This window comes from Leucopleurus acutus (genome assembly GCF_964270905.1).
Source record: "Leucopleurus acutus genome assembly, chromosome: 5".
In the NCBI taxonomy this organism is placed as follows: domain Eukaryota; kingdom Metazoa; phylum Chordata; class Mammalia; order Artiodactyla; family Delphinidae; genus Leucopleurus; species Leucopleurus acutus.
This window is the reverse complement of record NC_139147.1, coordinates 9,841,063-9,864,403: the sequence shown is the minus strand read 5'-3', so window position 1 is coordinate 9,864,403 and position 23,341 is coordinate 9,841,063. Positions and strand designations below refer to the sequence as shown.

The window sequence follows — 23,341 nt, the reverse complement described above, 5'->3', positions numbered from 1 at the left end:
TAGGACGGGGGGACTCGGAATTTTTAGGCCTCTAACAATCCCACAATTCTTCTTGCCATGCATCAGGGCAATGTTCTTTTAAAACTTTCCTGTCAAAATATCTATTTTTAATCTTTAATCTTAATTTACAAGAAAAATGTGTTATTCACAAAAGAACTACTGGCTACAATTTTTCTAACGTATCCTTATGATTTATAGCAGGGGTTGGCAAACTGTGACTTCCAAAGCCAACTGTTTTAGTATGGCCCCTGAACTAAGAATAGTTTTTATATGTTTCAATGGTTGGAAAAAAAAAAAAACCCACAGAAGAAGAAGATTTCATAGCATACAAAATTTATATGAAATTCAGCCCACGGCCCCAGGCGGCGCAGTGCACGCCGGGAATTGGAGTCCCGCTGGCCCGACCTGTCGTTGCCTCCCTGGGCGGGTGTCCCGGGGCCCGGGGTGGGGGTGGGGGTGGCGGGGGCTGAGGACAGGGACGGGGACGACACAGCCGGGCCGGGGCGCCTGCGCAGACGGCCAGGGCTGGCGACAAGCTGAGGAGCGCAGGCAGAATGCATAAGCTTAAATCATCTTAGAAGGACAAGGTCCACCAGTTCGTGGCATTTGCTCAGGCTGGTGAGAGAACTGCCATCCACTGCTTAGCGCAAAGTGAGTGGAAACTGGACGTGCCACGGACAGTTTCTTCCAGAACCCGGACTCGTTCCACAAGGACTCCATGAGAACCTACGTGGACAAGAAGCTGGAGCAGCTGTATAACAGACCCACAAATAAGAATAAAATTGGAATTGATGGAATTCAACAGTTTTGTGATGATTTAAGCCTAGATCCTGCCAGTATCACTGTTTTGGTTATAGCGTGGAAATTCAGGGCTGCGACTCAATGTGAATTTAACAAATAGAAATTTGTAGATGGCATGACAGAGCCTGGGGTTGGGATACAACTTCATTCATACCTTAAGATATTTCTTTACTTGCTGGATGAGTCGGAGAGGGTGGGTCTGCTTCCACTTCTTAAGGCCCTGGAATTCTGTGTTCCTTGTCATATTCAGCTGTGGATGCACATCCCGTGAGTTCTCAGTTCCCCCAACTCCAGCCCAAGGCAGGCAGAGCAGGATGGTATTTAGCAACTGGTATCACATTTCCAGAAGACCTCACAAGATGTCTCAGCTAGAGACATTTTGACAAAGAGGAACCAAACAGTATATACATGGAGGGGACAACAAGGAGGGGAAGGTTATGTGTTAATGAATTAAAGAGCAGAGGAAAGAGGGAAGGAAGGAAGGGAGGGAAGGAAAGGAGGAGGGAGAGAGAGAAGGGAAAGAAGGGAGGAGGGAAGGAAGGAAGGAGGGAGGAAAGGAAGGAAGGAGGGAAAAAGAGGAAGGAGAGGAAGGGAGGGGGAATCTGAAGGACATTTCTTGATGATAAAAGTTTTATTTCATGAGGAGGGTAATAGTTTATTTAAAGCAGAAGTTAACACTGTAAAGAGAAAGATACAAATCTACAAGCAAAGTGGAGAATTCTCACATACATCTTACCAACTGGTAGAATAAGTGAATGAAAAGTCAGTAAGGAAATAGAAGATTTGGAAAAGGAAATAGAACACTGCCCTTGATGTTGAAGAATACATATTCTTTTCAAAAAGACATAGAACATTTATAAATATTGACCATAAACTGGGCCATAAAGTAAGCTGCAACAAATTTCAAAGACTTGAAATGAACAGAGCATGTTTTCTGAGCACAATACAATCAAGTGAGGAATATAACAAAAAGATAGATAGGTTGAAAGATGTGTGGCTATTATACCTCTGAATAACCCTTGGGTTGAGAAAGAAGGTACAATGGAAATTAGAAAGTATTTTGAATGATAAAACACTACTTATGAAAACTTGCAGGATTCAGCTTCTTAAATGCATATTTTAAAAAGAAAAGTTGAAAATCAGTAAGGAAAGCATCCATCCATTTCTCTCAAAGCAGAGAAAAGAGCAAAAAGTTAAACTCAAAGAGTGTAGACAGAAGGAATTAATTTTTTTAAACAGGCAGTAATTTAATGAAATTTTTTAAAAGTTGTAAGTAGAAAGGATTTGTAAAGCTAAAAGCTTGTTATTTGAAGACTTATAAAGTAATGAATAACAAATAACCAATATAGAATGAAGGGGGGACATCACTATAGACCCTACAGATTAAAGGATGAAAGTATTATGAACATCTTTATGTTAGTAAATTTGAAAAACTAAATGAAATAGACAAGTTCTTTAAAAAATGACAATTTACTGAAATGGGCATGTGAAGAAATAGTTCCATAACTCTTAAAGAATCTGAACCCACAATTTAAAATCTTTTCAAAGAGAAACCTCTTGGCCAGGATTGGTTCACTGGCACATCCTACCAAGCTTTTAATAAAGAGAATAACACCAATTTCACACCACCTCTTCCAGAGAATAGTACAGGAGGAAGCACTCCCCAATATGTTTTGAGGCCAGCACAACCTAGATAATAAGATCTAGAAAGGACGTTTTGAGAATGGAAAATTACAGGCTGCTGTCAGTCATAAGAATCACAAGATGCATATGATGAACATAAGGTGCAAATATCGTAAACAAATTTTCAGCAAAATAAATCGAGCCCCCAAAACAAATCAACCAAAAAACCAGGATAATTTGTCAAGACAAAGTTTGTTGTAGTCCAGGAATGCAAGATTTTTTTAACATTACAAAGTTGGTCAATGTAATTTGTCACAGTAACAGAAAAGTGAGGGGGTGGATATTATCTCAGTGCATAACATGGGACTTTTCAAGCTACAGTAATTAGGAGTACATGGAATTGGGGGCCAGAATAGATGAAAAGGCCAGTGGAGCAGAATGGAGAGCCCAGAAACAAATCCATGTTTACAGGAACACTTGCTTTATGGGAAAGGTGGCCCTTTAGAGGAGTGGAGAAGGGACAGCTTTTCAGTAAATGGTCCTGAGAGAATTGGCTAGTCGTATGGAAAAAAAATGCATCTTGATCTCTACCTCACACCGTACATGAAAGTCAGTTCAAGTGGGTTGTAGATCTCGGTGTGAAAGGCTGAAGGCAGAAACCTTTAGAAAATAATGGAGGAGAATATCCTTACGGCCATGCCATAGGGCAGGTTGTAAAACGTCATCAAAAATCACTGTAGAGGTATGGTACTGGCACAAAAACAGAAATATACATCAATGGAACAGGATAGAAAGCCCAGAGATAAACTCACGCACATATGGTCACCTTATCTTTGATAAAGGAGGCAAGAATATACAACGGAGAAAAGACAGCCCCTTCAATAAGCGGTGCTGGGAAAACTGGACAGCTACATGTAAAAGAATGAAATTAGAACACTCCCTAACACCATACACAAAAATAAACTCAAGATGGATTAAAGACCTAAAGGTAAGGCCAGACGCTATAAAACTCTTAGAGGAAAACATAGGCAGAACGCTGTACAACATATATCACAGCAAGATCCTTTTTGACCCGCCTCCTAGAGAAATGGAAATAAAAACAAAAATAAACAAATGGAACCTAATGAAACTTAAAAGCTCTTGCACAGTAAGGGAAACCATAAACAAGACAAAAAGACAACCCTCAGAATGGCAGGAAATATTTGCAAATGAAGCAACTGACAAAGGATTAATCTCCAAAATTTACAAGCAGCTCAATATCAAAAAAACAAACACCCTAATCCAAAAATGGGCAGAAGACCTGAATAAACATTGCCCCGAAGAAGATATACAGATTGCCAACAAACATATGAAAGGATGCTTAACATCACTAATTGTTAGAGAAATGCCAATCAAAACTTCAATGAGGTATCACCTCACACCTGTCAGAATGGCCATCATCAAAAAATCTACAAACAATAAATGCTGGAGAGGATGTGGGGAAAAGGGAACCCTCTTGCACTGTTGGTGGGAATGTAAACTGATACAGCCACTATGGAGAACAGTATGGAGGTTCCTTAAAAAACTAAAAATAGAACTACCATACGCCCAGCAATCCCATTATATACCCTGAGAAAACCATAATTCAAAAAGAGACATGTACCACAATGTTCATTGAAGCTCTATTTACAATAGCCAGGACATGGAAGCAACCTAAGTGTCCATCAACAGATGAATGGATAAAGAAGATGTGGCACATATATAAAATGGAATATTACTCAGCCATAAAAAAAGAAACTGAATTATTTGTAGTGAGGTGGATGGACCTAGAGTCTGTCATACAGAGTGAAGTAAGTCAGAAAGACAAAAACAAATACCGTATGCTAACACATATATATGGAATCTAAAAAAAAATTGGTTCTGAAGAACCTAGGGGCAGGACAGTAATAAAGACGCAGACGTAGAGAATGGACTTGAGGATACGGGGAGGGGGAAGGGTAAGCTGGGGCGAAGTGAGAGAGTGGCATGGACACATATACACTACCAAATGTAAAATAGATAGCGAGTGGGAAGCAGCCGCATAGCACAGGGAGAGCAGGTTGGTGCTTTGTGACCACCTAGGGGGTGGGATAGGGAGGGTGGGAGGGAGACTCAAGAGGGAGGAAATATGGGGATGTATGTATATGTATGACTGATTCACTTTGTTATAAAGCAGAAACTAACACACCATTGTAGACCAATTATACTCCAATAAAGATGTTAAAAAAATAATCACTGTAGAGAAGACTGATAGAGTGTAGTACACTAAAATAAGAACTTCTGACCAAGAAACAGCATTGAGAGGTGAAGAGGCAACCATGTGAGGGGTTGGGGCCATGAGATACACAACTGACAAAGGCCTGTGTCCCTGATGCGTAGAGAATTCCCACAGAACAACAAGAAAAAGATAACCTAATTGAGAATGGGCAAGAGGCTTGACCAAGCCCTTCACCAAAGATGCTTTCCAAGTGGCCAGTGAAAATACAAGCAGGCGCTCAGCCTCATTCATGGCGGTGTGCAAATTAGAATACAACGAAATAGGACCTCACAACTCACTCTTCCAGGACGGCTCCGGAGCAGTGCTGGTGGGCAGTCAGCTTGGAGAACCGTTTAACAAGACTTATGAAATCATGGGAGGGTGTCTGCCTCGACACATTCACTTGTGTGCCAGGATACACGTACAGAAACCATTTAACAACATTCTTTGTGACCAGAAAACTAGAAACAGCCAAAATATTTACCATCAGTAGCGCATAGAAGTTATAAAATATGAATACGGTGGAGTGCTGTGTGACAGTGGAAACGAGCCAGCCAGAGCCCCACGGTCACACACACAATGTTGGTGCAGAAATCCAGACGCCAAATAGCACACCGGGGGTCCCCACTTGTAAACTTCGAAGCAGGGGTGCAACAGCGCAGAGAAGCCGCAAGCGCTTCTGCCGAGACTGGAGCTGGAGCTTAAGGACACACTGAAGTTCAAGGACTTTCACCAGCTCACCTTCACCTCTGCTAAGGGCCCCGGAGCAGAAGGCACTAGGTGTGCGTGCAATGGACGTTCTTACCTTCTGTCTCGGTCATCCTACGTTTTCGCCTCTAAGCAGCACATCGAGAGGGTCCGACTGAGGCAGCAGGCCTTCCGGGGTCAGATCAGGGAGGGGGGCCCAGGCCCTCTGGAGCACCCTTTCCTTGTTCCCATGGCCGGGATTGCCCCCCCTTTTTTTGTTTTCTCCAGGTTTGTGGGTCTGTGTTGTCATTTGGGCGCTTTGCCCTGCGATGAGCATCTTGTCACACTCTGTGACACTGCCTCTCTCCGGGGTGGCCCACCCTGTGGATGGGTTTCTTGCCCTGCATGCTACCCACTCATCATGCACCACCAGGGCCCCGTCAGGAACTTACTGGGACGGATCTGCTTGTAACTCCTTGACCCACTGGAGACTATGGGGCGTCTGCTGCCATCGAGGGGAGCTGGGGGCAGAGGAGGCACCCGGGGCTGTGAAGGCGCAAGGGCTCTGCGCGTCCCCCACCCCCCCCCAGCCCCCACCCCCATCGCGTAAAGGTCTGTGGGCCCCAGGAGGAGAATGGTCCGCACACGAAGGCTTCCGACCAGGAGGGTCATTTTCCATTTGTCCTGACGTTGGTGAGGATTTGGCCTCAACGCGGAGCATGGACGAGAAGGATAGACGAGTCCCCAGCAGCGCGGCCAGGAGAACAGCAAGGGCAGGCTGCCGGGCCTGTGTGTCCCACCCCGGGGGTGGCAGGGGCAGAGCCGCCGAGACAGGAGTGCGCCCAGTGCGCCCAGAGGGCCGGCGAGGGGGCGGGCCGGAGGCGCCAGCCAGGGGCCCTGGCGCCCAGCGAATTTCAGGCACTGTCGATGGGGTGGGTGCGTAGTGGACCGCTGGCCTCACGTTCCCGGCAAAGGGCCGCGCTTGGCCGGCTCTCGGAAGAAGCCGTGGCCTGGCGCCCAGCCCGTCCCCGCCGCTGCCTCTGCCCTGGGCGCCGCCCTCCCTCCCTGTCTTCTGTGCCCGCCTCCTGCACACACACATCCAGACTCAGGACTGGCCGCAGCAGCGGGCAGTCTCACTGTCGTCCGCATCTCTTACCTCGTTCCTGGAGAGAAAGGTAGAAACAGGCGTTGATCAAGCAGGTTTAGAGCCCACCCTCCCCTGTCCCATGTGGTCACAGCTCCTGGCCCGGCCGCCTGCCGTGACCCGAGAGCCCAGGGACGGTGCCCGGGGTGCAGCGGCCCAGAACTCCAGCTCAGTCTCACTGTTGCAGCCGGTGGGGACGGGTCTGTCGGGCCCGTTCGTCCGCTGGGGTCACCCTGCTGGCCTCGGGCCACCTACTCCTCGGCTTTCTCCTCCGAGCCCTGGGGTCTGTCCTCAGCAGCCTTCCCGTCTCAGGACCCACCTGTAGCCAGCGTCGGGGCCGGGGTGCTCCGCCCTGCATGCATCTTGCACTTTACGGTGTTACGTCTTGGTTTACGTGCTTTGTACCACGCGGGTACCTTGTACGAGGAAAGTTCACCGCAATTTGGACACCCGTAAAAGACGCACGGCTCGATTTCAGCACACATGACTTCAGCTCCGGTTTGAAAAGCAGCAAACGTTGGCCAGAAAGGGTAGCGGCTCCTCATGCAGCGTTGCCTCGTCTGGTTCCGCCGAGGTTGGAGCCGTCGAGGACGTTCGCTCCCGCGTCGACGCGAGAGGCTTCTTGCCCAGGAAGCAACTGTGGCGCATCCTGCAGGGTCACCAGGCTCGAGTGTGGCTTCGTCCAGTCCACTGGCACGGTCATCGAGGGTGTTGGGCCGTTGGGAAGACCTCAGGCCGTGAGCTTTGCTCTCACGGTGACAGGACAGGCGCCGAGTTCAGCTCCTGCGCCTGCGCCCCCCGTCCCCCAGAATCACTCTGCCCTCCGCCGACGCGTTCCACGCAGCCTTGATTCTGTGTTCGAGGTATCATAGCAACACCCCCTTCAGCCTGAAGAGGTCTGCTCTTCGGGAACCTCGCGCACACCCGGAGGAGGTACAACTGCACTGTCACCTCCGCTGCACCAGCGTCCAGGAGCTGCCAGTTGAAGCAGGATAGCGGCGGGATTGGCGTTTGGGAGCTGCAGTGACACCCCCCCCCCCCCAGTGGGGAGGGGACACCTGGGGAGGGGGGAGTGCCGGGAGCCTCATCTTGTCCTGGGCCCGTTCCCTTCCCCCGTCACCTGCTGTGCCATCTGGGGTGGCAGCTCCTGGGGGCTGCCTGTGTCTATACAGTCTGAGTGATGGTTTCTACTTCAATAGTGTTAGGAGGGCGAAGAAAATATATAAATGTCACTGGAGCTGTGCCACCCGGAAAGGTGATGGGTGGATGCCCCACTATGCTCCTGGACACGGTGGGGGGGTGGGGCATGGCTCACCGTTTTTTCTTTTAACTTTTTCCCATTACCTGATTTTCCCTCAATAATAGTCACCTGAACAAGAAATACAGCTTCCTGTGCTTTTCTAAAGTTTGGCTGGGAGAGGGAAAAGGTAAGCTGGGACAAAGTGAGAGAGTGGCACGGACATACACACACTACCAAATGTAAAATAGATAGCTAGTGGGAAGCAGCCGCATAGCCCAGGAAGATCAGCTCGGTGCTTTGTGACCACCTAGAGGGGTGCGGTAGGGAGAGTGGGAGGGAGGGAGACGCAAGAGGGAGGAGATATGGGGATATATGAATATGTATAGCTGATTCACTTTGTGATACAGCAGAAACTGACACACCATTGTAAAGAAATTATACTCCAATAAAGGTGTTAAAAATAAAATAAAATAAAATTTGGCTTAAAAGAATTATATGAAATTCAAATTTCAGGGTTTATAAATAAAGTTGCGTTGGAATACAGCTACACTCATTGGTTTCCTATTGACTGTGGTTGCTGTCATGTGATAAGGGTCAAGTTGGATACTTGTGACAGAGACCACAGGGCCCACAGAACCTGAAATATTTATCATCTAACCCTATAGGGAAAATGTTTGCCACCCCTTGATTTAGAGCATTTGAAAACAAGTAGAAGTTTGCAGAAAAACTAGGTAAAGTTTATTAAAGCATTTAGAATATGCCAGGAAATGCAGTAAGTGATTTGGTTGATTTTTGAAAAATACAGCAACCTCATAAAGTAGGTAGTAGTATCAGGCCCAATTTTTGAGATAAGGAAACTCAGGCTTGCCCAGGACATGGCCCTCAGGCTTGCCACACCACAGAAAAGTGGTAGAAGCAGGATTTGATTCCAGGGTTCTCTGATACAGAGCCTGTGCCTTTAACCTCTGCTCCAGAGCACTAACCTTCCCCCATACTTCACTTAAAAGATGGGGATCCTTTCTGCAAAGCAGAAAGGTTCAATCTGCCTTAGGAATTACCAACAGAGTGATTTATGACTTCAGGACTATGAACAGTAACTCAGATTGACCTATTCAGCTTGAATCCACCCATCTACAGAATGTGTAACACAAAAGGGAAAAGTTAAAGAAAGTTATATATTTAAAGTAGCAAACAATATATCACCACACTGCAGACACAGAATGGTTCCACAAAGCACCCACCGATGGGTCTCCATTCATGACCAAATTGTCACCAGTACAGAGTAAAATTAAAAATAATGAAGACAACAAACTGAGTTTGACATGGAACTAAATTATTCGGCTTAAAGCTAATCCTTTACTGTGAGATTATATCCTCTCAAATTTTTAGTGTAAAATATATTCTCTGTTATGAATAATCATGCTATACCATAAGGTTTTTTTTACTTAATGTACTTACTTGACAAAAAAAATGTAGACAACTCTATTTTGGTCCTTTATCTATTTTTTTAATGTCTTGGTCTGTGGAAATCTTAGTCTGGGAATCTCTGGTTTACATGTCCTTTGACCCAGTAATTCAACTTCTAGGAAATGATCTTCCAGAAATAATGTATGCCATAAGAAAAAAAATGTAAGCAAAAACATACAGTGCAGCATTATTTGTAGAAAGCAAAATCTCAAAATAAAATTATGGAATACTTAAATTATCATAGGACAGTACAGTCATATGATGAAATAGAATGTGACCATCAAAAATCCCTTGTGTAATTTATCTAATGATGTGGAAAATGCTCATATATAATGTTAAGAGGAAAAGAAAGAAATAACACACATATATAATATCACAACTTCATGAAAATTAAATGTACAATCATAATATATGAAAACAAAGCCTAAATGTATTTACAGTTAGGTATTTTTTTAGATCAAGAATATTTTCTTCAACTATCTTCTTTTCTAATTAGCCTGGCCTTTTTTCATAAATACCCATAATTGCATGTGAAATCTGTTTTTTGGCCCTTTGCCTTTCACTTTCTCTTCCGTCCTTCTCATCCTTGTGTCCTTAACTTCTGTATTCTAGAACTCACTGCTATTCTTGGCAGTGTCAATTCTGCAGTGAACAGTGGGTAATTAAGCTTTTGATCCTACTTGATGTTTTCTTTCTTTCCAATACTTCCTGTTCCATCTAGGTATCTATTTAGGTCACTATCATCTCAGCACAGCTTTTAGCTGCTGCCTTGGAGAGACCATATATTTTTGCATCCCAATTGCTAAATTATTTTCTTCTGGTTACCTTGGTAAACAGTGTTTAGAAGGCTTCCTCGGAATACGTTCCTCAGAATGACACGTCTTTCCTCTGGACCTAGAGTAATTATTGTAGGTTGTGTTTTATCCAGTTTATTCCAAACTGAAGAGAGATCTCAGCAGACCCAGTGTTTGCTGATGGGAATAGGTGGCCCTCGCCCCGTGCTTCTCTCACCGTCCACGTGATCAGCCCCTTCTCTGATCCACGGCCGGAGGATTGGGTGAACTCGGACCCTGTTCCCAGTGCTCGGCTGTGTTCCCTTATTCGGAACTGAAGTGACATCTACCCCTATTGGGGTCTCTGCCACCAAGAACCAATGATGAGAGCAGATTTCCTGGGCTGAAGGCCACCAGGCCTCTTAGGGTGCCCACTTAAACTTTTTCATCCATCTTCACTGTAACAAGTTGAGTTGCATCCTCCAGAAACTCCTATGTTGACATCCTAACACCCAGTAGCTTAAAATGTGACCTTCTTTGGAAATGTGACCTTCTTTGGAAATAGGGTCATTGCGGATATAATTAGTTAAAATAAGATAAGGTCATTAGGGAGGCCTAAATCCATTATGACTGGTATCATTATAAAAAGGGGAAATTTGGAAACACACACACACACACACACGGAGAACACCATGTGAAGATGAAAGCTGAGGTCAGTGTGATGATCTTCTACAAGCCAAGGACTCCAAGACTGCCAGCAACCTTCAGACTAGGGGAGAGGGATGGAACAGAGTCCCCCTTACAGCCTCAGAAGGAATCAACCCTGCTGATACCTTGATCTAGGACTTCTGGTCTCCAGATCCACAAGACAATAAATTTCTGTTGTTTAAGCCACCCATTGTGTGGTGCTACATTCCAGCAGCCCTAGCAAGCTATGCACTTACCTAAGCCCCTCCACCCTCTGTGATCAGGCCTTGGTCAACTGAGGCCAGATCACAGCTGAGGCCTTTCCCCAGCTCCATTCCCACCAACACTTCCTTACATACACTGTACTGTTTCTCTACTCCCACAGGCTCTCCTCTGCCTGGAATCCACCCGCAATCCTCACCCTGACCCTTTACACACAACACACCCTTGCCATGCTTGTCCCTTCCTGACTTGAAGATTCAGCCCAGAAGTCCAGGACCCCCTCCTCCAGAAAGCCTTAGCTGGGTTAGATGCCTTTTCTAAGATGACCAACCACCTTCATTTGTCTGAGGCTGAAGAGGTTTCTGTACTCTCAGTGCTAAAAACAAGAAGGTCTTGGGCAAACCAGGACAAGTTGGTGACCGTACCTTTCTCAGGGTTCCCATAATTCCCTGCACAAAACTTTCTACATTTTTTTCTTCCTAAACTTATATTAGGATGATCTGATCTGATCAGACCCACACTAGATCACATGCTCCTTCTGAGCAGTGTTTTCTGACACCCGTATCCTCAGCACTTCAACATAGCAGGTGCTCTGTTAAGGTTTCTAAATGAATGAAAGATTAAAAACTTGCCAAATCGCCTCAGGGTTACCCTGGCACAAATGCAGTTATCCATTCATTTACTCAACATGCATCCATGAACCGCTATGCTCCAGGAACCATTCTCCACTTGTAGCTTTTACATCCTCCTTGACTAAGGAACCAAAGACCTCAAAGTAACATGACTCTAGAAATGTCCTATGAAATACCTACTTTGTTTAATAGATAAGCCAAAAGTAAACCATGACTGCTTAGTACACTGACAAAGTCATTTTCCAACAGTCAAAATCCAAAATTGATAAGTTCCTTGGAAGACTGAACTTCATCTAATGGTTGTTTAATTGTTACATTTTGTTAATTAAGTCTAGCCTTCACACCAGAAGTTGCTCTAAATCCCCCTTTTTAATTGATAGCATACAAATAGAAAAATGATTAATAAGAATACTTTCCTGAGAAATGATTATGTAGCATTGTGGAATATCTCTGTTTTAAGTCAATAGTGAACATCTTTACAATATAACTGTAGTCCTCCAAAGGCATTGTGAATATCTATTAGCATTTTACTGAATGAAAAGACCTTTGTCTGTTATAAAAAATTCTGCAAGGAATATCATTTTAAGAATATGTTTTTGTACATCCTGATTGATTCCTTTAGAATAAATCCTTAAGAGCGGGATTTTTCAGGTCAAAATACATTTTGGAATTCCTTGGATTTAATTATTCCATATATTTTCTAGCCTTTGAAGACAATAAAAATATTTACTGACAATAATGGTCTTCTTGTATGAACTTGTATGGATACTTCTCATTCTTCTTTAAGTTTCACAGTTCACAGTTTCATTTAATTTGAAAGGTAATTTCATTGCAGGTCAAGAATCTTTTTGATGACAAGATGTTTATTTTTACCTAAAAGAGGATTACAGTGAAGATGTTCCATCTTAAGTTAAGTACAAAAGTTCTCTCTCTATTTACATTGTTTAGCAGAAAAATAGTTTGAAAATGTAGGGTGGAGACAAGTTGAATGAGCTAAAAGTACCAACGGTATTTTAGCTGTCTCACTGAAGAGACATTCCAAAATCTTGCAGCACAAGAAATACTTTGAAAGTCGGCCTTAAACTTAATCCCATAGGAGGGAGACTTGGCAAGCAAGTCAGCATCTTTCTTGTAACCCTAACAAGTTCACAGATTCCAGTAAGCTTCCATGCATTTTGCAATCCAGATTCTACCCCATGAATCTTTCTTTCTTTAGAGTTTATGAAATTTTCTAATTTTCCTAAAACATCATACAAATCCTCTAACTGGTATATATCTTTCAATCATAAAAGTGCCATTTCGATTTATAGTCTCCGAAATCAATAAAGTCTCCCCTCCCCAAGTAAAAGGGAGAAGGATCTGGAATCACTTAATGAAATGTACCTAATAATAATATGACAACAACATGCCACGTTATCATAGCTCAAACTAAGCTGACACAGCCTGGTCAGGACTTGGCTATCTTTGAAACAAAATCACATTCTTCAGGAAGTGGTGTTGGTAACTCAATAAGCAGCAGCTGTTCCTGGATCTTTGAAAAAAATGTTTCATCATTTGAACGGTGTTCTGTATCCAGCTCTATGCCCCATTATAACTGAGGACCAACATGGAAAACTCTAGTTTTTATAATGATTGGAAAACCTCTGGGCTAATAAATACACGAAAAAGTTTTTTTGCTCTTAATCTGAGGAGTCTATCTCAATTTCGATATACTTTGTTCAAATCAATTTCTCTGTAATGTTAATTTGCACTTATTACCCAGAAATTCCATGCACATAAAATGATTGCTCCATTCCCTCCAATCTTAATAATGAGTGATCCATTCCTGCACCATTTTAAAAGCTTTCTAAAGACCCTTTTAAAATGAAAGGTGATATCACTGAATGTAATGTTTATTTACAAGATATTATGATCCAAGTCTTCCAGAATGCTCAGTATAAATGCACTGCATTTAATAGAAATTTGATCCCATCAATTTTACATGATCCCAACAAGGAGAGTGTAGAATTCTAATAATGCTAATGAGAATTTGATATTGACAGAAGATTCATTTATAAATAAAAATGGACAGAAAGATGATTAAATCAGATGATGGTTTGTCGATACCCATCTAACATTAGGTCTCACTATCAAGATGAACAACCACACTTTCAGTAACAACAGTAAATAGCAATTATGATTCCTATGCTGTACTTATGTAGCACTTTCATTGGTGGACCTATAAAGAGATGTATTAAAATATCTTCAGACTCTTTGACAGCCTGGGCTTGAAGTATCTACTTCCAGGAGAAATCTAAATCAACATCACATCATTGTGCTGAAATGGCTTTAGTCGTGTTTGCTCAAATGTCCGAAGATCTCATGCTGTGTCCACACAGATGACCTGGCCATGAGACTGTGTGGCACAGACCGGATCATGCTTCTAGTCTGATTCTCTCTTATGCCCTATTTCTCCCAAGGTATCTATAGAGCTGAGAGGTTTAGATCAATCCAAACATTTGTTGAAATGCATATGCTTTATCCCTTAATTAAAATCGCTGGAGTTTTCTACCCATCTCTAAGGAAAAAGGCAGAACAGCAAACTCATTCTAAAATAATCTAGCTTGGAAGTAGAAATACAAATGGAGTGACAATTTATACATGATTGTATGTTCTCATCAATTTTGACAGGATATGCCTGTCACAGACAATATTGTAAAACTTTTACTTTGTATCAGCCTGCCATTATTATGCCTCTTCCACTGGCATCTGATACAATGACTAGCAGCCCCCCTCACCCCCCAGCACCAAGGGTTTAACTACTTAGTAATAGATGAGGAAACTCACCCATAAGTCTGTCCAGGTCTGATTTTCGCCATTCTCCCATAAGAGAGACAGAATTTTGAACAAGCTGATAGGACAGCTAATAATATTCCGGCAGGAAAACAAACGAAGAAATGTGTGATGAATGAAAATGAAACAAATTGGCCAAAGGGGACTCAGAGAACACACAAGTGTGGAGGGCCATGATGTAGAAAAGGGTGAAATTCAATCCATCCCAAGGAGGCAGAGCTAGAGCCGGGACAAGGACACCAGCTGGGGGACATTTCCGTTCCCAGTGACAAAACAAAAGTCATGACTGTCCAACGGACTCACCTGGGTGGGAATGAGAAAGGAGAGAAGGGAGGGGGGTAATAACTATGTAATTCATGAATTCCATCAGTGGTTCTTAAGTACTTATTCTGCTTTGGGCACGATGCAAGATGCTGGAGATCCAATGTTGAGAAAAGGTAGACATGGTATATGCCCTGCGAGGCAGATAGGGCTCTGGTCATCACACTCATAAATGGAACCACATCTGTACTTTGAAAAAGTCACGGGCTGTCAAATGGAGAGTGGATTGGATGGGACCAGAGAGTATCCAAAGAGATCGGAAGGGTGCTTCCCTAATAGGATGTCAGATTACTACTAGGCCTATAATTTTAATGTCTTGAGACTTCTGCATCTGGCATCCATGAACTTTCCTTTATTTGCTTATGTAATTTAGTCAATATTCAATGTGCGAAATGGCATTTTGAAAGTAGACATTCTGTTTGTTATTGTTATTATCAATTCCAACTTTTCAGTGCCTCTCATATCACTGTTTTTGTTGTCAACGATATTTCCTTTCTACTTCAGGAATATTGTTCTATATTCTTAGCTATGTGAGGATAATATAATTGAACTTTGTGACAAGTTAGTCTATCAATTATCAAAATAATCGTCAGAGAAGATAATATTTATTTATTTATACTAATTGTTGTTTTTAATATTCTAGCTGCAAGCCAGATTTCACAAAATCACAAAATAAAGGTAACCTGAAAAAAAAAAGCTGTTTGGAAAGCCTGCAAAACTTATGAAGAACTTAAATTTTCTCAGCTCCATATTTACATCATTTCTTGAATACATTAATTAAGCCAGGCCACAGTAGCTTTCCCATAATGTCATCTTAAAAATAAATGTGGGGGCTTCCCTGGTGGCACAGTGGTTGAGGGTCCGCCTGCCGATGCAGGGGACGCGGGTTCGTGCCCCGATCCGGGAGGATCCCACATGACGCGGAGCATCTGGGCCCGTGAGCCATGGCCGCTGAGCCTGTGCGTCCGGAGCCTGTGCTCCACAACGGGGGAGGCCACAGCAGTGAGAGGCCCGAGTACCACAAAAAAAAAAAAAATGTGTTTAGAAAGCCTTTCAGAAAGAGTTTGGAGAAGTAAAACAGGAGTTTCTATAATTCAAAGATATTTTCTATAAGTGTCCAGATAACAACGTCAGTAATTTTCTGGGGCTAGCTGTTAAACCCTGTGAGTGAATTTTATTACTCCCTGTTAATGATTGGTCTTTTTTCTTCTACAGAAGATATATATGTAAAGCTATTAGTATTTCTTCTTTTCTTTTCTACAGTGATTTATTTTGTGGTTTAACTCAGTCACTTACAACAAGCAAAACAATCTAAAGTGGGCTTTTTGTTTTATATGTACACATGTGTCTATATGTACATGAAGCCTTTGTTGGGGTGGAAGGCAGGGAGAAATAGGAGGAAACTTTAAAGTAAAGGAACAGGATGAATCCCACTATAGCATCAGGAGAAAGGGATGGAAACTTCTTCAGGAAGAGTATGGTAGAACCAAGTAGTTCTGTTTTTGTATGAGCTTCCCCACGGTATGAGTCTAATTTGACATTTGACATTTTGACAATCAAAAACAAAAAAAAGATTAGCCAACAAAAACAAAAACATACACATATACTACTGGGATTACTCTGTGAGGGGTTAGAGCTGTCAGTTGTGCAAGTCTGATCTAGTACTTAAAAAAAGCAGACATGCAGTGCTTGGGCAAGTCTCCCACCTTCCAGCCACACTGTGGGAACTTAGATATAAACAAAAGCTGGGAGCCTCTGTAGTTGCAGGGGGACCTGTGAAAAGATGATGCCCTCTTCCTTGGAGATAATGCTCGTTGTGCAGGTACATTCATTCATCCTTCATTCATTCTTCAAATCTCTCTTGAGTACTTCCGATGTGCCAGGCACTGCGTCAGTAACTCTGCCATATTTCTATGGGGTGAATGAAGCGAATTACATTGACCCCATTTCACAGCTGTGGAAAGGGGGCAATGAAAGGCGGAAGGACTTGATTTGCAAAGAAGCAACAAAGGCAAAACTAAAGTCAGCTTCCTGGATTTCTTGTCCAGTTTTGGTTTGGTTTGGTTTGGCTTAGAGTAGTGGTTCCCCAGCAGGGGAACAGCGGTTGCCAGTGCGGAGCACAGTGGGCAATGTCTGTGTACATTTGCGATTGTCATAAGGAGGGGAAGGGAGGACCACTGCGTCTGGTGGATAGAAGCCAGGGATACTGCTCAGCATCTTACAGCGCACCGGACACCCCGTAGCAAGGAATGATTGGGATCAAAATGTCAACAGTGCTGCAGTTTAGAAACCCTGGTTCAGAAGGAGTATTTGGAAATTTTAGCTGATGAACCAGAATTTATTTACCCTATCTGGGTAACAGGAAAAATTAAGAAAAACAAAAGGTGAATTTCTTCCAAGCTGAAGTTGATACAACTGTTTGATTCTCATAAATGAGTCTAAATCCAAATTCCCTTTTTTAAAAAGAAGTGCTTATTTTGCAGACAGAATTTTTTTTAAAATTCCACAGTGTGGCTACCCACTGTCACCACAAGCAGTACCATTCTTATCTGTCAGTGATGGCCTCTTGGTATGCAGTTACAAAATGTACAGACAACTTTTCTCACTGTTATGTTAGTACATTCAATCCACTTGTGGTTTTCCAAATGAAACTCTTCTGCTGTGAAAGTCACCCATTTAATGAAGTGTATTTACTGTATATTAGTAAGAGTCTGTAGCTCAAGAAGACTGCATTGGGAGCAAAATCAACATCCTCACATTCAAGTAACCCCTCTTCCTTACTCAGTGAGATGTTTGTGTAAGAAGCCAACTGGAAATTCCTAGTGGTAGGGCCACTACCTTGATGATATTAAAAGATATGGGGAACATTCACTGTGTTTGCCTTGCACCTTTCGTTCTTAAATGCTTGTATTCTAACCTCTTGTGGGAGGTAAGCTGGGGCAAGACTTGACATCACTATTTGCTGAACCTATCACAGGGCAAGGCACTCAAGTACAAAGATCATCAAATGGCTTACTTCTACAGGTTTCCTGGCTGGAACAATATTGACTTTGTTGTTTACTTCACTGTCAAAGTCACAGTAACATCATTAGGTCATGATTATAAGCAGTTCCCCAGTATGAATGTTTCGAAGTGCTATTGTCACATAATTTTGAAAATAAATTATAGACATGATTTGCACCTCAAATCTCCATCATCATTTAAGTAAATGCTCAACTGAGGCACTTTACATGCCTGCTAAAAAGTCATGTCCAAGAACAATTTTCTTATTAATAATCATGATATAAAGAAAAATGTAAACAAGAATATCATAATTTCTTTCAAGCATGCCATATAGTTTTCTCTAAATGACAGAATGAAAAACCTTAGTCTTCAAGAATCTCATGACTTCATCTCACTCTTTGCACCAACACACTGGTCTTTGTCTTCTCCAGTGTCTAATTGGATCTAACAATTCTGTTTATTTGGGACAAAAAGTGAGTATGTTTGAGTTTCTAAGTTTGTTCTCCTGCAGGGGCATGGAAATATGTATCTTTCCTTCTCAAAGATAGCAGTTGCGTACAATGTACACAAATATTTTTAAGTGTTTCACAGCACAGTGACGTTATTTTATGGAACTAACCGTGGTGTGTAGGGGTGAGCGAGACTCTGTAAAAAGTATGTGTGATGAAGCAACAGAGGAGAAAAGTAGAGCAGAAGCCACTTTGTTGACATTAAAATAGTTTCTATTTTAGGGCCATCAGTCAACTTCATCATGTCTAGAGGGGGTTCAACATCAAACAAACCAAACGGAGCCTGGACCACATCCTGAGAGATTGGCGTGGATTCCTGGGCTCATCCCATACAGGGGGTAAGCGGGGAGCGCTGGCATCCACTGGAGACAGCTAAAACTTTGAGGAAGTTCAGATATGGCTCCAGGTCCTTTATAACTAAGAGTTGATTTAGACCCTAAAAGAAGATGATGGGAATACCCTGAGAAAACCATAATTCAAAAAGAGTCATGTACCTCAATGTTCATTGCAGCTCTATTTACAATAGCCAGGACATGGAAGCAACCTAAGCGTCCATCAACAGACAAATGGATAAAGAAGATGTGGCACATAGATACAATGGAATATTACTCAGCCATAAAAAAAGAAACTGAATTATTTGTAGTGAGGTGGATGGACCTAGAGTCTGTCATACAGAGTGAAGTAAGTCAGAAAGAGAAAAACAAATACCGTATGTTAACACATATATATGGAATTCAAAAAAAAAAACCCCAAAACTGGTTCTGAAGAACCTAGGGGCAGGACAGGAATAAAGACGCAAACGTAGAGAATGGACTTGAGGACACGGGGAGGGGGAAGGGTAAGCTGGGACAAGGTGAGAGGGTGGCATGGACATATATACACTACCAAACGTAAAATAGATAGCTAGTGGGAAGCAGCCGCATAATACAGGGAGATCAGCTCGGTGCTTTGTGACAGCCTAGAGGGGTGGGATAGGGAGGGTGGGAGGGAGGGAGCCGCAAAAGGGAGGAGATATGGGAACATATGTATATGTATAGCTGATTCACTTTGTTATACAGCAGAAACTAACACAACATTGTAAAGCAATTATACTACATAAAGATGTTAAAAAAAAAGATGATAGGATTACAGAAGTGATATTGATATGGAATTTAATCTCTTAAGCATTCACTAAGCACTACAAACATTGGTTGCGTACCTGCAAGCAGTTATTGAGCACCCAATCTCTTCCTGGCACCATTTTATGCACTACGGATGCAGAGAGGAAAATGTACGGCTCCTGTTCTCTCACAGGAGCTCACAGTCCACTGGGGAGACTAAGGTGTAAACAAGTAACTACAAGACGTTGTGAGCCAGAGGGGAGAGTTGTACACAGAAGGGGAGGCAGCAGAAGATGAGGAACTGCAAACTCAGCCTAGAAAAGGTGATGTTTAAAGTTCTCAAGGATGACAAAGAGTGCAATACTTGGATAGAGAGGGTGCTCAGAGAGAGCAGAGATAACAGGGTACAAAGTACCCAAGTCAATTTCACAGCAGTTTATGGAGGACTCTTCACTAAGAAGACTGTGCAAAGGAACAAAGGAAGGGAGGTGCTGCCTCCAGGGAACTTTCTATCTCCTACTTCAAAGTATATATGTTTGTAACTCCTTGAGATTACAAGCATGTGAAATGTACACTAATTACCCTTGCTTTCAATTCATTGCATTTTATCTTCTATTATGCTTGTAGATGTGCTTACAAATCCTGCCAAATGTGAAAGAAATCTCCCAAAAAAGATAAAGCAGTGATCCCAATAGATACATAACCAAATGATATGCAGAAGTACAAGATGAAATTCAGCTTATGATTGCAGACATGGGAAAAAGTTCAATCTCATTAGTAATTAAAATATACATTAAAATGACATAACTTTCTGTTTATTGTATTCCCGTACATTTTACAAAGCATTAATATCTTAACCTGAGGAGACTCTGGTGAACTTGCATGCTCACATGTGGCACTTGGACTATATATCTTTAGATTCTTGATCCCCAAAGAAAGAGGGGGCAGGGGAACCTCTATGCACAGGATTATTCAGCATTAATTATTTAATAAAATACAGAAGTAAACTGAATTTCCAAAATTAATGGGAACGTTAATTCATTATTTAAATAGGTTATGGCATTATAATTAAAGTTAATAATTATAAAACCTCTTGCCACAGGGAAACGTTTTCAATATGATTACTCTAAAAAGGGTTAGAAAATGGCATATACAGTATGATTTCAACCACATAAAATATTTATGTATCTAGAGAAGAATCAGAAGGGAATACGCAAAAATAACAGCTAATATTAAGTAAAGGGTTTTTGGTATCTTGAGTCCTCAGACTTTCTGTTAATTTTTTTTTTTAGCAATGCTAGCAAAATGGTAGAATTTGAATCGTTTAATAGACTCCACAATAATGGGACAGTACACAGCACTATGAAAGAACAGTCTTGGTAACTTGAAGAGCCTCACATTAAGGTGAAAAATATACAAGCATATAAGATTAAGAAGCAAATTGTAATAGGGAAGAACAAATCTGACTCCATATTGGATCTGTTTCTTTTACTTTAACCTTTGTATTCTCTTGTTTTTGCTACAAGTTAAGAATGTCGCCTACAGTCTAAAATATACAGGATAGCTCATTCTCAAGACTCTGACTTTTAAAGGTATAACACTTTTTCCTCTCATATAGAGATAAAAAGTTACAGAACAGAGAATAACATTTGTCTTGTTGGAGGTTCACAGGAACATTATGATTTGAGCTAGGTGGACAAATTCAAGAACAAAGGATTCTGACACCAAGAAGTCTGCAACAACCAACCACTCCCCTCCCCTTTTAGTATAAAAGAAGCTTGAATTTAACTCAGATAAGGTGGTTCTTTGGGACACTAGTCCACCATCTTCTCAGTCTGCTGGCTTTCCAAATAAAATCACTATTCCTTGCCTCAACAACTCGTCTCTTGATTTATTGGCCTTTTGTGTGGCAAGCAGTCCGAGCTCGGACTCAGTGACAAAATTATCATTTTGTGGGGAGGGCATATTCATTCCAAATTCTGCCTTGAGTAAAGTTGCAAACTGTCATTACAGTACCTCATCCTACTTATTAGTTTGAACATGATGGCAGAACACGGTCATCTAAATTACCCATTTACTTTGTAACTGGAATTAAAAGCTCTTTTTTAGGGAACTCAAGATGTCATGAGGCAGAGTCAGGCTGTGGATTGATTCTGTAGCTTAGAACATTTCCACTGAAGCGTTTGGCCTGTGAGACGTCTAAGTAGATTAGTTGAATGTAGAAATGCATTATTTATTATTTAACACTTAGTGAAATCAATCAGTGAGCTAGGTTTAATAATGATTTCTTTTAGACACTCACCGATGAATAAGAATTAGGTAAGCATAAGCCAATCATTATTTGGAAGGTTTATCAAGTTTCAAAATCAGAACATTTTTTTTTGAAGAGGCAATTATGATCTTCCCTTTGAACGTTGGAAAAGATAAGCCTTATGTTATGTATGGAAACTCTGAGAATTAGACCTGTTTAGACAAGGAATGGGAGGGGATCCCACGATGTCAATGGAGGTCTTTTCTAATCAGGGCTCTGCTTCTGATTCCTGCAGATAAATCTAGGGGACAGATCATAGGAACACATTAGCTGACCTCAGAACTCCGGATGGTGACTGCTAATTACTTTAGAATTGAAGGAAGGTCCTTCCTATTTCAGATGTCTGGATTGCTGGAAAAGCTAAATTTACAAAATCTAATCTACATCCAGGTAAGGGAAAGCTGATCTTCTGTGTGGACAGGAAGAGTATTATCACTTCCTGGGTGCCTCCTGGTCCTTCTGCAGGTGCTTCCCTGGCACACAAGTTGCACCCTATTTCTGCAGTTACTTCACCCAGTGTAGACTGATCTAAAAGCCTTCTTTTCCAATGGGGGTGGAATGCAACCTGTGACTGGGGAACCACTAACCTGTGGCTTCTGGCTTTCATAGTTTTGGTAGAAGATGCAAATGATTATCCCTCCACCCTTCCCTTCCAAAGTTGGCCTCATCATGACCTCACCATGATATCATGATGAAGCCTAACACTTCTAGTTTTGTGATTTGGGGCAAAGTACTTAACCTTTCTGGAGTTCACCCTGTTTATTGTAAGTGGCATCCATCACAGGGAAATATTGATGTTCTTTCTCCAGTGGCTTATGTATAACCAGTGCATGATATGTGATGGGCACTCCATACCTCTCTTTCTTTCTTTTTCTTTTTTTAATTTATTATGGTAAGAACACTTATCATGAGATCTACCCTCTTAACAAACTTTTAAGTGCACGGTACAGTACTGTTGTCAACAGGCACTGTGTTGTACAGCAGCTCTCTAGAGCCTATTCATCTAGCATAACTGAAACTTTAGACCCACATTTAACAACAACTTCCCATTTCCCTGTCCCACAGCCCCTGGCAACTACCATTCTACTCTCTGCTTCTATGAGTTTGACTATTTTAGATACCGTCATATAAACAGAATCATGCAGTACCTGTCCTTCTGTGGCTGGCTTATTTCATTTAGAATGTCTCAAGGTTCCTCCAAGTTATTGCATATGGCCGGATTTCCTTCCTTTTGAAGGCTAAATAATATTCCATTGTACGTATATAACACATTTTCTTTTACCATTTGTTTGTCAATGGACATTTAGGTTGTTTCCACATCCTGGCTATTGTGAGTGGTGTTGCAATAATCATGAGAATGCAGATATCGCTTTGATATCCTGATTTCCACTCTTTTGAATTAATACCCAGAAGTGGGATTTTTGAATCATATGATAGTTCTAGTTTTATTTTTTGTGTTTATCCCCACAGACTTCCCCAGCACTTGCTTCTAACTTCAAATTTCTTTACACATAGCATGGATTCCAGCACCTACCCACCCACTCCTTAATTCCAATGCCACCCAATTTCTGTTTCTTGCGGACAATTTCTAAGTACTTTGTGAATTAGCTTGTGTTTTTTGTTCTTTTGAGGTTTTTTGTGCTGTGTGTGTGTGTGTGTGTGTGTGTGTGTGTGTGTGTGTGTGGTTGTTCTTGCTGCTGAAGGGTGGAATTGA

At 42.0% G+C, this 23,341-nt stretch overlaps 1 pseudogene across 1 annotated transcript; it reads left to right on the top strand.

The window, feature by feature from the left end:
* Positions 1 to 554: 554 nt before the first annotated feature.
* On the top strand, positions 555 to 5,719 carry LOC309962561 (DCN1-like protein 2; annotated as a pseudogene). Its single transcript has 3 exons — positions 555 to 928; positions 5,346 to 5,555; positions 5,675 to 5,719. The product of its transcript is annotated as a DCN1-like protein 2 (transcript).
* Positions 5,720 to 23,341: the final 17,622 nt, after the last annotated feature.